The sequence below is a fragment of the Bombina bombina genome, chromosome 4 (genome assembly GCF_027579735.1).
Source record: "Bombina bombina isolate aBomBom1 chromosome 4, aBomBom1.pri, whole genome shotgun sequence".
Classification (NCBI taxonomy): Eukaryota; Metazoa; Chordata; class Amphibia; order Anura; family Bombinatoridae; genus Bombina; species Bombina bombina.
This window is the reverse complement of record NC_069502.1, coordinates 708610195-708622211: the sequence shown is the minus strand read 5'-3', so window position 1 is coordinate 708622211 and position 12017 is coordinate 708610195.

Sequence of the window (12017 nt, the reverse complement as noted above, 5' to 3'; positions counted from 1 at the left end):
CACACCTCAGCAAGCTCTGCTGAGATGCCTAATGTGTAATTGGAAACACATTAAGGGAAAACAATGTTATAGTATACTGTCCCTTTAACCTGTCATGGGAGACATTCAGCCATTTTAAAGCACTTTGACTAAGAAGGGTCAGATGCAAATAAAGTCAGGTGGCCCAGAGGGACAAGGTCCTGCAACAAATCAGCAAGTTATAGGGTCGATCACAATATTTTAGAAAAACTTATCAAATGATCTGACTACAAAAATCCCCATAGACTTTAATGGTTAAATTTGTAGAAAAATCATTAAATAAACTTTTCGAAAGGATTATAACGTACCCCTATATGTTCTGTTGGCATTGAAAGATAGCTTCTTTTAACTCTTCAAATTCTATCATGTAATAGTTTTGTTAAAATGAACACATTGATACAGTGATCATCGACTAAACAAAACAAACAAAACAATCTCTAACCCAAGAGCTGATGTTATGAATAGTTATCAATGCAAAAGACAATCAATGATGCATAGAAATATTAGGGCTATTCAAATCAAAAATGAAATGCAAAGGTTTTTGCACAGTGTTTAAAATAGTTTTTTACTTTGCACATGTGATTATCTTAAAGGGACACTAAACCCCAAATGTATTTTTCATGATTCAAGTAGAGAATACAATTTTAAACACCAATCCAATTTATCTATGTGCAGCAACCAATCAGCAGCTACTGAGCCTATCTAGATATGCTTTTTTTCAGCAAAGTATATCAAGAGACTGAAGCAAATTAGATAATATAAGTAAATTAAAAAGTTGTTTAAAATTGCATGCTCTTTCTAAATCACAAAAGAAAAAAATTTCATGTCCCTTTAATGCTCATTTAGAATTGCATTTATATTATTAGTTCAGTAACAAAACCTCTTTAAAAGTCTTTAACAAATTACAGTCATCGTCATCAATATTGAATCATTATAGGGACAGTAAGTCAGAATTAAGCTTTATTGATTCAGATAAAGCATGCAATTTTAAGCAACTTTCCAGTTTATTTCAAATATTTAATTTGCTTTATTTTCTTGGCATCCTTTGTTGAAAAGTATACATAGGTATGCACCACTGGGAGCTAGCTGCTGATTGGTGAATGCACATATTGGCCTTTTGTTATTGTCTCACCGGACTTGTTCAGCTAGCTCCGAGTAGTGCATTGCTTCTCCTTCATCAAAGGACACCAAGAGAATTAAGTACATTTTAAGTACATTTTAAAATGTAATTAAATTGGAAAGTTGTTTAAAATGGTATGCTCTGTCTGAATCTTTTCTTCCATGTAAGGTTAAGAAAACAATCTAGTGAAAATATTATAGTTTATATAAAGTTTAAGTGTAAGAAAACCTGATCTTCCCATCCTATTCTACACTGTGTGCAGAATTATTAGGCAAATTAGTATTTTGACCACATCATCCTCTTTATGCATGTTGTCTTACTCCAAGCTGTATAGGCTCGAAAGCCTACTACCAATTTAGCATATTAGGTGATGTGCATCTCTGTAATGAGAAGGGGTGTGGTCTAATGACATCAACACCCTATATCAGGTGTGCATAATTATTAGGCAACTTCCTTTCCTTTGGCAAAATGGGTCAAAAGAAGGACTTGACAGGCTCAGAAAAGTCAAAAATAGTGAGATATCTTGCAGAGGGATGCAGCACTCTTAAAATTGCAAAGCTTCTGAAGCGTGATCATCGAACAATCAAGCGTTTCATTCAAAATAGTCAACAGGGTCGCAAGAAGCGTGTGGAAAAACCAAGGCGCAAAATAACTGCCCATGAACTGAGAAAAGTCAAGCGTGCAGCTGCCAAGATGCCACTTGCCACCAGTTTGGCCATATTTCAGAGCTGCAACATCACTGGAGTGCCCAAAAGCACAAGGTGTGCAATACTCAGAGACATGGCCAATGTAAGAAAGGCTGAAAACGACCACCACTGAACAAAACACATAAGCTGAAACGTCAAGACTGGGCCAAGAAATATCTCAAGACTGATTTTTCTAAGGTTTTATGGACTGATGAAATGAGAGTGAGTCTTGATGGGCCAGGTGGATGGGCCCGTGGCTGGATTGGTAAAGGGCAGAGAGCTCCAGTCCGACTCAGACGCCAGCAAGGTGGAGGGAGGTGGAGTACTGGTTTGGGCTGGTATCATCAAAGATGAGCTTGTGGGGCCTTTTCGGGTTGAGGATGGAGTCAAGCTCAACTCCCAGTCCTACTGCCAGTTTCTGGAAGACACCTTCTTCAAGCAGTGGTACAGGAAGAAGTCTGCATCCTTCAAGAAAAACATGATTTTCATGCAGGACAATGCTCCATCTCATGCGTCCAAGTACTCCACAGCGTGGCTGGCAGCTGGAGGAACAGCTACCAAAAGTTTACAGCAGATACACTTAGCTTTGGTAGTTCCAGCACCAGGCAGCGATTTTCCTGAAGTATCATCTGACTCAGATGCAACGTGAGACATCTTGCAATATGTAAGAGAAAAAACAACATATAAAGCAAAATTGATCAAATTCCTTAAAAGACAGTTTCAGGAATGGGAAAAAATGATTGATTCAAACGCATTATCCCAAATATGAAACTGACTGTCTGAAAAAAAGGAATGTTGAACATTCTGAGTCAAGGCAAATAAATGTTTGAATACATATATTTAGAACTTTATAAAAAAGTGCCCAACCATAGCTTTAGAGTGTCACAGAAAATAAGACTTACTTACCCCAGGACACTCATCTACATGTTTGTAGAAAGCCAAACCAGTACTGAAACGAAAATCAGCAGAGGTAATGGTATATATATAAGAGTATATCGTCGATCTGAAAAGGGAGGTAAGAGATGAATCTCTACGACCGATAACAGAGAACCTATGAAATAGACCCCGTAGAAGGAGATCATTGAATTCAAATAGGCAATACTCTCCTCACATCCCTCTGACATTCACTGCACGCTGAGAGGAAAACCGGGCTCCAACCTGCTGCGGAGCGCATATCAACGTAGAATCTAGCACAAACTTACTTCACCACCTCCATAGGAGGCAAAGTTTGTAAAACTGATTTGTGGGTGTGGTGAGGGGTGTATTTATAGGCATTTTGAGGTTTGGGAAACTTTGCCCCTCCTGGTAGGAATGTATATCCCATACGTCACTAGCTCATGGACTCTTGCTAATTACATGAAAGAAAGGGTATAAAAGAAGAAAATCTAATGACATGGCCTCCTTGTTCACCTGATCTGAACCCCATTGAGAACCTGTGGTCCATCATCAAATGTGAGATTTACAAGGAGGGAAAACAGTACACCTCTCTGAACAGTGTCTGGTAGGCTGTGGTTGCTGCTGCACGCAATGTTGATGGTGAACAGATCAAAACACTGACAGAATCCATGGATGGCAGGCTTTTGAGTGTCCTTGCAAAGAAAGGTGGCTATATTGGTCACTGATTTGTTTTTGTTTTGTTTTTGAATGTCAGAAATGTATATTTGTGAATGTTGAGATGTTATATTAGTTTCACTGGTAAAAATAAATAATTGAAATGGGTATATATTTGTTTTTTGTTAAGTTGCCTAATAATTATGCACAGTAATAGTCACCTGCACACACAGATATCCCCCTAAAATAGCTATAACTAAAAACAAACTAAAAACTACTTCCAAAACTATTCAGCTTTGATATTAATGAGTTTTTTGGGTTCATTGAGAACATGGTTGTTGTTCAATAATAAAATTAATCCTCAAAAATACAACTTGCCTAATAATTCTGCACTCCCTGTATAAATAATGGGGACTGTTTAAAGTGATAGTAAATCCTAGTAATTGTGAAATGCTAGGATTTACCATTTAAACAAATAAAGGGGACTTTCAGCCTCAGGCTGCTCGCAGCAGAACGCTATTTTTTCAATGAGGTGACGTTTTCACCTCTTAGCCAAAAGCCGTGCGGGCCACCTGGCACCATGCCGGATAGCTAGCACGCTATTGGCTATGAACAGTATACTGCATAATACCCAGTTGCGGTTGCGAGCGGGTCCCAGGGAGGTCCCCCATCAGGGGAGCCCCAGCTTCAGGGCAATTTATTTTCGTTTTTTAAACTGTTTTTTCTCCAACATTGGTGTGTCCGGTCCACGGCGTCATCCTTACTTGTGGGAATATCTCTTCCCCAACAGGAAATGGCAAAGAGTCCCAGCAAAGCTGGCCATATAGTCCCTCCTAGGCTCCGCCCACCCCAGTCATTCTCTTTGCCGTTGCACAGGCAACATCTCCACGGAGATGGTTAAGAGTTTTTGGTGTTTAAATGTAGTTTTTTATTCTTCTATCAAGTGTTTGTTATTTTAAAATAGTGCTGGTATGTACTATTTACTCTGAAACAGAAAAAGATGATGATTTCTGTTTGTGAGAGGAAGATGATTTTAGCAGACAGTAACTAAAATCGATTGCTGTTTCCACATAGGACTGTTGAGATGAAGTAACTTCAGTTGGGGGAAACAGTTAGCAGACTTTTCTGCTTAAGGTATGACTAGCCATATTTCTAACAAGACTGTGTAATGCTGGAAGGCTGTCATTTTTCCCCTCATGGGGATAGGTAAGCCATTTTCTTAGTCTCAAACAGAATAAAGGGCTTAATATGGGCTATAAAACTGGTAGACACTTTTATGGGCTAAATCGATTGCTTTATTTGGGCATTTTATACATGTTTATGATGATATTTCACATTTATAAGCTTGGGGAACGTTTTTTAACGGCAGGCACTATGTTAGACACCTTTTCCAGTCAGGGAGGGCCTTCCCAGTTGTAGGCTGAGCCTCATTTTCGCGCCATTACTGCGCAGTTGTTTTTGAGAGCAAGACATGCAGATGCATGTGTGAGGACCTGGAAATAGCTGGAAAAGTTTCTAGAAGGCTTCATTTGGTATCGTATTCCCCTCTGGGCTTGGTTAGATCTCAGCAAAAGATGTAGCTGGGACTGTATAGGGGTTAAATTTGTAAACGGCTCCGGTTCCGTTATTTTAAGGGTTAAAGCTCTGAAATTTGGTGTGCAATACTCCTAATGCTTTAAGACACTGTGGTGAAATTTTGGTAATTTTTGAACAATTCCTTCATAGTTTTTCACATATTCAGTAATAAAGTGTTTCTGTTTAAAATTTAAAGAGACAGTAACGGTTTTCTTTTAAAACTGTTTTTGTGCTTTATTAACAAGTTTAAGCCTGTTTAACATGTCTGTGCCTTCAGATAAGCTATGTTCTATATGTATGAAAGCCAATGTGTCTCCCCATTTAAATTTGTGTGATAATTGTGCCACAGCGTCCAAACAAAGTAAGGACAGTACTGCCACAGATAATGAAATTGCCCAAGATGATTCCTCAGATGAGGGGAGTAGACATGATACTACATCATCTCCTACTGTGTCTACACCAGTTTTGCCCACGCAGGAGGCCCCTAGTACATCTAGCGCGCCAATGCTTATTACCATGCAACAATTGACGGCTGTAATGGATAACTCCATAGCAAATATTTTATCCAAAATGCCTGCATATCAGAGAAAGCGCGATTGCTCTGTCTTAAACACTGAAGAGCAGGAGGGCGCTGATGATAATTGTTCTGTCATACCCTCACACCAATCTGAAGTGGCCATGAGGGAGGTTTTGTCAGATGGGGAAATTTCAGATTCAGGAAAAATTTCTCAACAAGCTGAACCTGATGTTGTGACATTTAAATTTAAATTAGAACATCTCCGCGCACTGCTTAAGGAGGTGTTATCTACTCTGGATGATTGTGACAACTTGGTCATTCCAGAGAAATTATGCAAAATGGACAAGTTCCTAGAGGTTCCGGTGCACCCCGACGCTTTTCCTATACCCAAGCGGGTGGCGGACATAGTGAATAATGAGTGGGAGAAGCCCGGCATACCTTTTGTTCCCCCTCCTATATTTAAGAAATTATTTCCTATGGTCGACCCTAGAAAGGACTTATGGCAGACAGTCCCTATGGTCGAGGGGGCATTTTCTACTTTAAACAAGCGCACTACTATTCCTATCGTGGATAGTTGTGCTTTCAAAGATCCTATGGATAAAAAATTGGAAGGTTTGCTTAAAAAGATTTTTGTACAGCAAGGTTACCTTCTACAACCCATTTCGTGCATTGTTCCTGTCACTACTGCAGCGTGGTTCTGGTTCGAGGAACTAGAAAAGTCGCTCGGTAGAGAGACTCCATATGAGGAGGTTATGGACAGAGTTCACGCACTTAAGTTGGCTAACTCTTTTATTTTAGATGCCGCCTTGCAATTAGCTAAATTAGCGGCGAAAAATTCAGGGTTTGCAATTGTGGCGCGTAGAGCGCTTTGGCTAAAGTCTTGGTCAGCGGATGTATCATCCAAGACAAAATTGCTTAACATCCCTTTCAAAGGTAAAACTCTCTTCGGACCAGAATTGAAAGAGATTATCTCAGACATCACTGGGGGAAAGGGCCACGCCCTTCCACAAGATAGGCCGTTCAAGGCCAAGAATAAGTCTAATTTTCGTTCCTTTCGCAATTTCAGGAACGGACCGGCCTCTAATTCTGCATCCTCTAAGCAAGAGGGTAATGCCTCACAGCCCAAACCAGCCTGGAAACCTATGCAGGGCTGGAACAAGGGTAAGCAGGTCAAGAAGCCTGCTGCTGCTAACAAGACAGCATGAAGGAGTAGCCCCCGATCCGGGACCGGATCTAGTAGGGGGCAGACTCTCTCTCTTTGCTCAGGCTTGGGCAAGAGATGTTCAGGATCCCTGGGCACTAGAAATAGTTTCTCGGGGTTATCTTCTGGAATTCAGGGAACTACCCCCAAGGGGAAGGTTCCACATGTCTCACTTATCCTTAAACCAAATAAAGAGACAGGCGTTCTTACATTGTGTAGAAGACCTGTTAAAAATGGGAGTGATACACCCTGTCCCAATAAAAGAACAGGGAATGGGATTTTATTCAAATCTGTTCGTAGTTCCCAAAAAAGAGGGAACATTCAGACCAATTTTGGATCTGAAGATCCTAAACAAATTTCTCAGGGTACCATCGTTCAAAATGGAAACCATTCGAACGATTCTACCCACTATCCAGGAAGGTCAATTTATGACTACCGTGGATCTAAAGGATGCGTACCTACATATTCCTATCCACAAAGAACATCATCAGTTCCTAAGGTTCTCCTTTCTGGACAAACATTACCAGTTTGTGGCCCTCCCATTCGGGTTAGCCACTGCTCCAAGGATTTTCACAAAGGTACTCGGGTCCCTTCTAGCGGTTCTAAGGCCGAGGGGCATTGCAGTAGTACCATACCTGGACGACATTCTAATACAAGCGTCGTCCCTGTCAAAAGCAAAGGCTCATACAGACATTGTTCTGGCCTTTCTCAGATCGCACGGATGGAAGGTGAACGTAGAAAAAAGTTCTCTGTCTCCGTCAACAAGAGTTCCCCTCCTGGGAACAATAATAGATTCCTTAGAAATGAGGATTTTTCTGACAGAGGTCAGAAAATCAAAGCTTCTAAGCGCTTGTCAAGTTCTTCATTCTGTTCCACGTCCTTCCATAGCTCAGTGCATGGAAGTAGTAGGGTTGATGGTTGCAGCAATGGACATAGTTCCTTTTGCATGAATTCATCTAAGACCATTACAACTGTGCATGCTCAAACAGTGGAATGGGGATTATACAGACTTGTCTCTAATGATTCAAGTAGATCAGAAGACCAGAGATTCACTCCGTTGGTGGCTGACCCTGGACCATCTATCCAAGGGAATGAGCTTCCGCAGACCAGAGTCACGACCGACGCCAGTCTAGTGGGCTGGGGCGCGGTCTGGGAATCCCTGAAGACTCAGGGACTATGGTCTCGGGAAGAGTCTCTTCTCCCGATAAACATTCTGGAACTAAGAGCGATTTTCAATGCTCTCAGGGCTTGGCCTCAACTAGCAAAGGCCAGATTCATAAGATTCCAATCAGACAACATGATGACTGTTGCGTATATCAATCATCAGGGGGGAACAAGGAGTTCCCTGGCGATGAAAGAAGTGACCAAAATAATACAATGGGCGGAGGAACACTCCTGCCATCTATCTGTGATCCACATCCCAGGTGTGGAAAACTGGGAAGCGGATTATCTGAGTCGTCAGACTTTCCATCCGGGGGAGTGGGAACTCCATCCGGAGATCTTTGCCCAACTGACTCAATTATGGGGCATTCCAGACATGGATCTGATGGCGTCTCGTCAGAACTTCAAGGTTCCGTGTTACGGGTCCAGATCCAGGGATCCCAAGGCGACTCTAGTAGATGCACTAGTAGCACCTTGGACCTTCAACCTAGCTTATGTGTTTCCACCGTTTCCTCTCATTCCCAGGCTGGTAGCCAGGATCAAACAGGAGAGGGCCTTGGTGATCTTGATAGCTCCTGCGTGGCCACGCAGGACTTGGTATGCAGACCTGGTGAATATGTCATCGGTTCCACCATGGAAGCTACCTTTGAGACAGGACCTTCTTGTTCAGGGTCCATTCGAACATCCAAATCTGGTCTCCCTCCAGCTGACGGCTTGGAGATTGAACGCTTGATTCTTTCAAAGTGTGGGTTTTCAGATTCTGTGATAGATACTCTGGTTCAGGCCAGAAAACCAGTATCTAGAAAGATTTACCATAAGATATGGAAAAAATATATCTGTTGGTGTGAATCCAAAGGATTCCCATGGAATAAGATAAAAATCCCTAAGATTCTCTCCTTTCTACAAGAAGGTTTGGAGAAAGGATTATCTGCAAGTTCTCTAAAGGGACAGATCTCTGCTTTATCTGTCTTACTACACAAAAGACTGGCAGCTGTGCCAGATGTTCAAGCATTTGTTCAGGCTCTGGTTAGGATCAAGCCTGTTTACAGACCTTTGACTCCTCCCTGTAGTCTAAATCTAGTTCTTTCAGTTCTTCAAGGGGTTCCGTTTGAACCTTTACATTCCATAGATATTAAGTTACTATCTTGGAAAGTTTTGTTTTTAGTTGCTATTTCTTCTGCTAGAAGAGTTTCTGAGTTATCTGCTTTGCAGTGTTCTCCGCCTTATCTGGTGTTCCATGCAGATAAGGTGGTTTTGCGTACTAAGCCTGGTTTTCTTCCAAAGGTTGTTTCTAACAAGAATATTAACCAGGAGATAGTTGTTCCTTCTTTATGTCCGAATCCAGTTTCAAAGAAGGAACGTTTGTTACACAATTTGGACGTAGTCCGTGCTCTAAAATTCTATTTAGAGGCTACAAAAGATTTTAGACAAACATCTTCTTTGTTTGTTGTCTATTCTGGTAAAAGGAGAGGTCAAAAAGCGACTTCTACCTCTCTTTCCTTTTGGCTTAAAAGCATCATCCGATTGGCTTACGAGACTGCCTGACGGCAGCCTCCTGAAAAAATTACAGCTCACTCCACTAGGGCTGTAGCTTCCACATGGGCCTTCAAGAACGAGGCTTCTGTTGACCAGATATGTAAGGCAGCGACTTGGTCTTCACTGCACACTTTTGCCAAATTTTACAAATTTGATACTTTTGCTTCTTCGGAGGCTATTTTTGGGAGAAAGGTTTTGCAAGCTGTGGTGCCTTCCGTTTAGGTGACCTGATTTGCTCCCTCCCTTCATCCGTGTCCTAAAGCTTTGGTATTGGTTCCCACAAGTAAGGATGACGCCGTGGACCGGACACACCAATGTTGGAGAAAACAGAATTTATGCTTACCTGATAAATTACTTTCTCCAACGGTGTGTCCGGTCCACGGCCCGCCCTGGTTTTTTAATCAGGTCTGATGAATTATTTTCTCTAACTACAGTCACCACGGTACCATATGGTTTCTCCTATATATTTTCCTCCTGTCCGTCGGTCGAATGACTGCGGTGGGCGGAGCTTAGGAGGGACTATATGGCCAGCTTTGCTGGGACTCTTTGCCATTTCCTGTTGGGGAAGAGATATTCCCACAAGTAAGGATGACGCTGTGGACCGGACACACCGTTGGAGAAAGTAATTTATCAGGTAAGCATAAATTCTGTTTTTTCACAAAATTTGTGGGCCCCCCTCCTTTATCTGATGTCTACTCCTCCTGACAGTTTTAAATCAGAGCATTGCCGCCGGTTACCATAGCAACGCTCTGAAACATTTCCTGCTTAGCGGGAAAGATGGAAGGAGCTGCGTCGCAGGCAGAAGACAGAGCTGCAGCTGACATTAAGCAGTCACCACGGTCCACGTCCACATTGCCCAGCGTTACTGGTATAACTGTCATTTAAGCAGTCAGATAGAAAAAAAACTTGCATGAATAGCTTCAATGAATAAGCAGTTGAATAAAAAGGCAGTTGCACAAATGTTTGCAGATGTTTGTAGTGAGTATATTTAGCTTTATTGCTTAAAAAGGAATGCATTTGACAATTTACATTTTCTCAGCTATAACCTCCCCCTCTCTTTGCTTATTAACAAGCTAAGCACCTGCTATTGTATTTGCCTCTGAAATGCAGAGGTTAAGTATATATATATATATATATATATATATATATATATATATATATATATATATATATATATATATATATATGTATATATGCAGTGATTCATAACCATCCCAGGACAGACAATGAGTTATTTTCTCTATATTTTGTGCGTAGTGGAGGATTTTAAACTCACATTTTACCTCCCCCTAATTTTAAATGTTGTTGTATTTTGCCCGAAATCAACTTCACCCAGCAGCGATTCAAACCTTCTCTCAGCTGATGAGTAGCAATAACTACGAAACAGTCTGTTCTGGGATAGTTATGATTATGAATCACTGCACTAGCCCTAGCTAAGTTTATAAGCTGTATGAACAGCGATGCTTTTGCGTTAAGGGAATCTCCTGAAAAGCAGACTTAAAGTAAAAAGGTGCGTCATTGTAAGCCTAATTTTCATATCTTACCCAGAATCCTTTGCTGCATTGGAAACAATGTATTCCAGAGGTTTTCTGTGGGAAAAACAAGCCTTCTGGCCTGTCTAGATTTGTTAATGAACTACACAATGAATTATTTTCTCTATATTTTGTGCGTAGTGGAGGATTTTAAACTCACATTTTACCTCCCCCTAGTTTTAAATGTTGTTGTATTTTGCCCAAATCAACTTCACCCAACAGTGATTCAAACCTTCTTCCAGCTGATGAGTAGCAATAACTACGAAACAGTCTGTCCTGGGATAGTTATGAATCACTGCACTAATCCTAGCTAAGCTTATAAGCTGTGTGAACAGTGATGCTTTGGCGTTAAGGGAATCTGCTGAAAAGCAGACTTGAAGTAAAAAGGTGCGTCATTGTAAACCTAATTTGCATATCTTACCCAGAATCCTTTGCTGCATTGGAAACAATGTATTCCAGAGGTTTTCTGTGGGAAAAACAAGCCTTCTGGCCTGTCTAGATTTGTTAATGAACTACACAGTGAGTTATTTTCTCTATATTTTGTGCATAGTGGAGGATTTTAAACTCACCTTTTACCTCCCCCTAATTTTAAGAGTGTGTGAGAGTGAGTGTGTGTGTGAGTGTTTATGTGTGTGTGAGTGTGTATGTGTATATGTGTGTATGTATATATATATATTTATATATATATATATATATATATATATATACACATATATACAGAGAGAAGTGCACTCACAGGAATGAACAACTGGCTCAATACCATTGTTAGCTTGTTCTATGGCGATTTACCACCTAGGTGCAGCTTTTTAGTCCAGTAATGCTTTTCACAGAGTAGAAATTTCCTGTAGTATATCACTCTGATCCCGCCTATTTTGGTAAGTCCAGCTCCGAAATACCAGGCAATTCCTCTCTGAACAAGGAACACTGCAACCCCAGACGATCATTTCGGCCTTCATTGGGCCTCGTCAGTGAGGTGTAGCCATATTCCTCTAAGCACACTGAGCAAGGAGTCCACGTCTGGTTGCCCCTTTTTCCAATAGGGAGACTAAATACATACAGAGAGAAGTGCACTCACAGGAACGAACAACTGACTCAATACCATTGTTAGCCTGTTCTAATT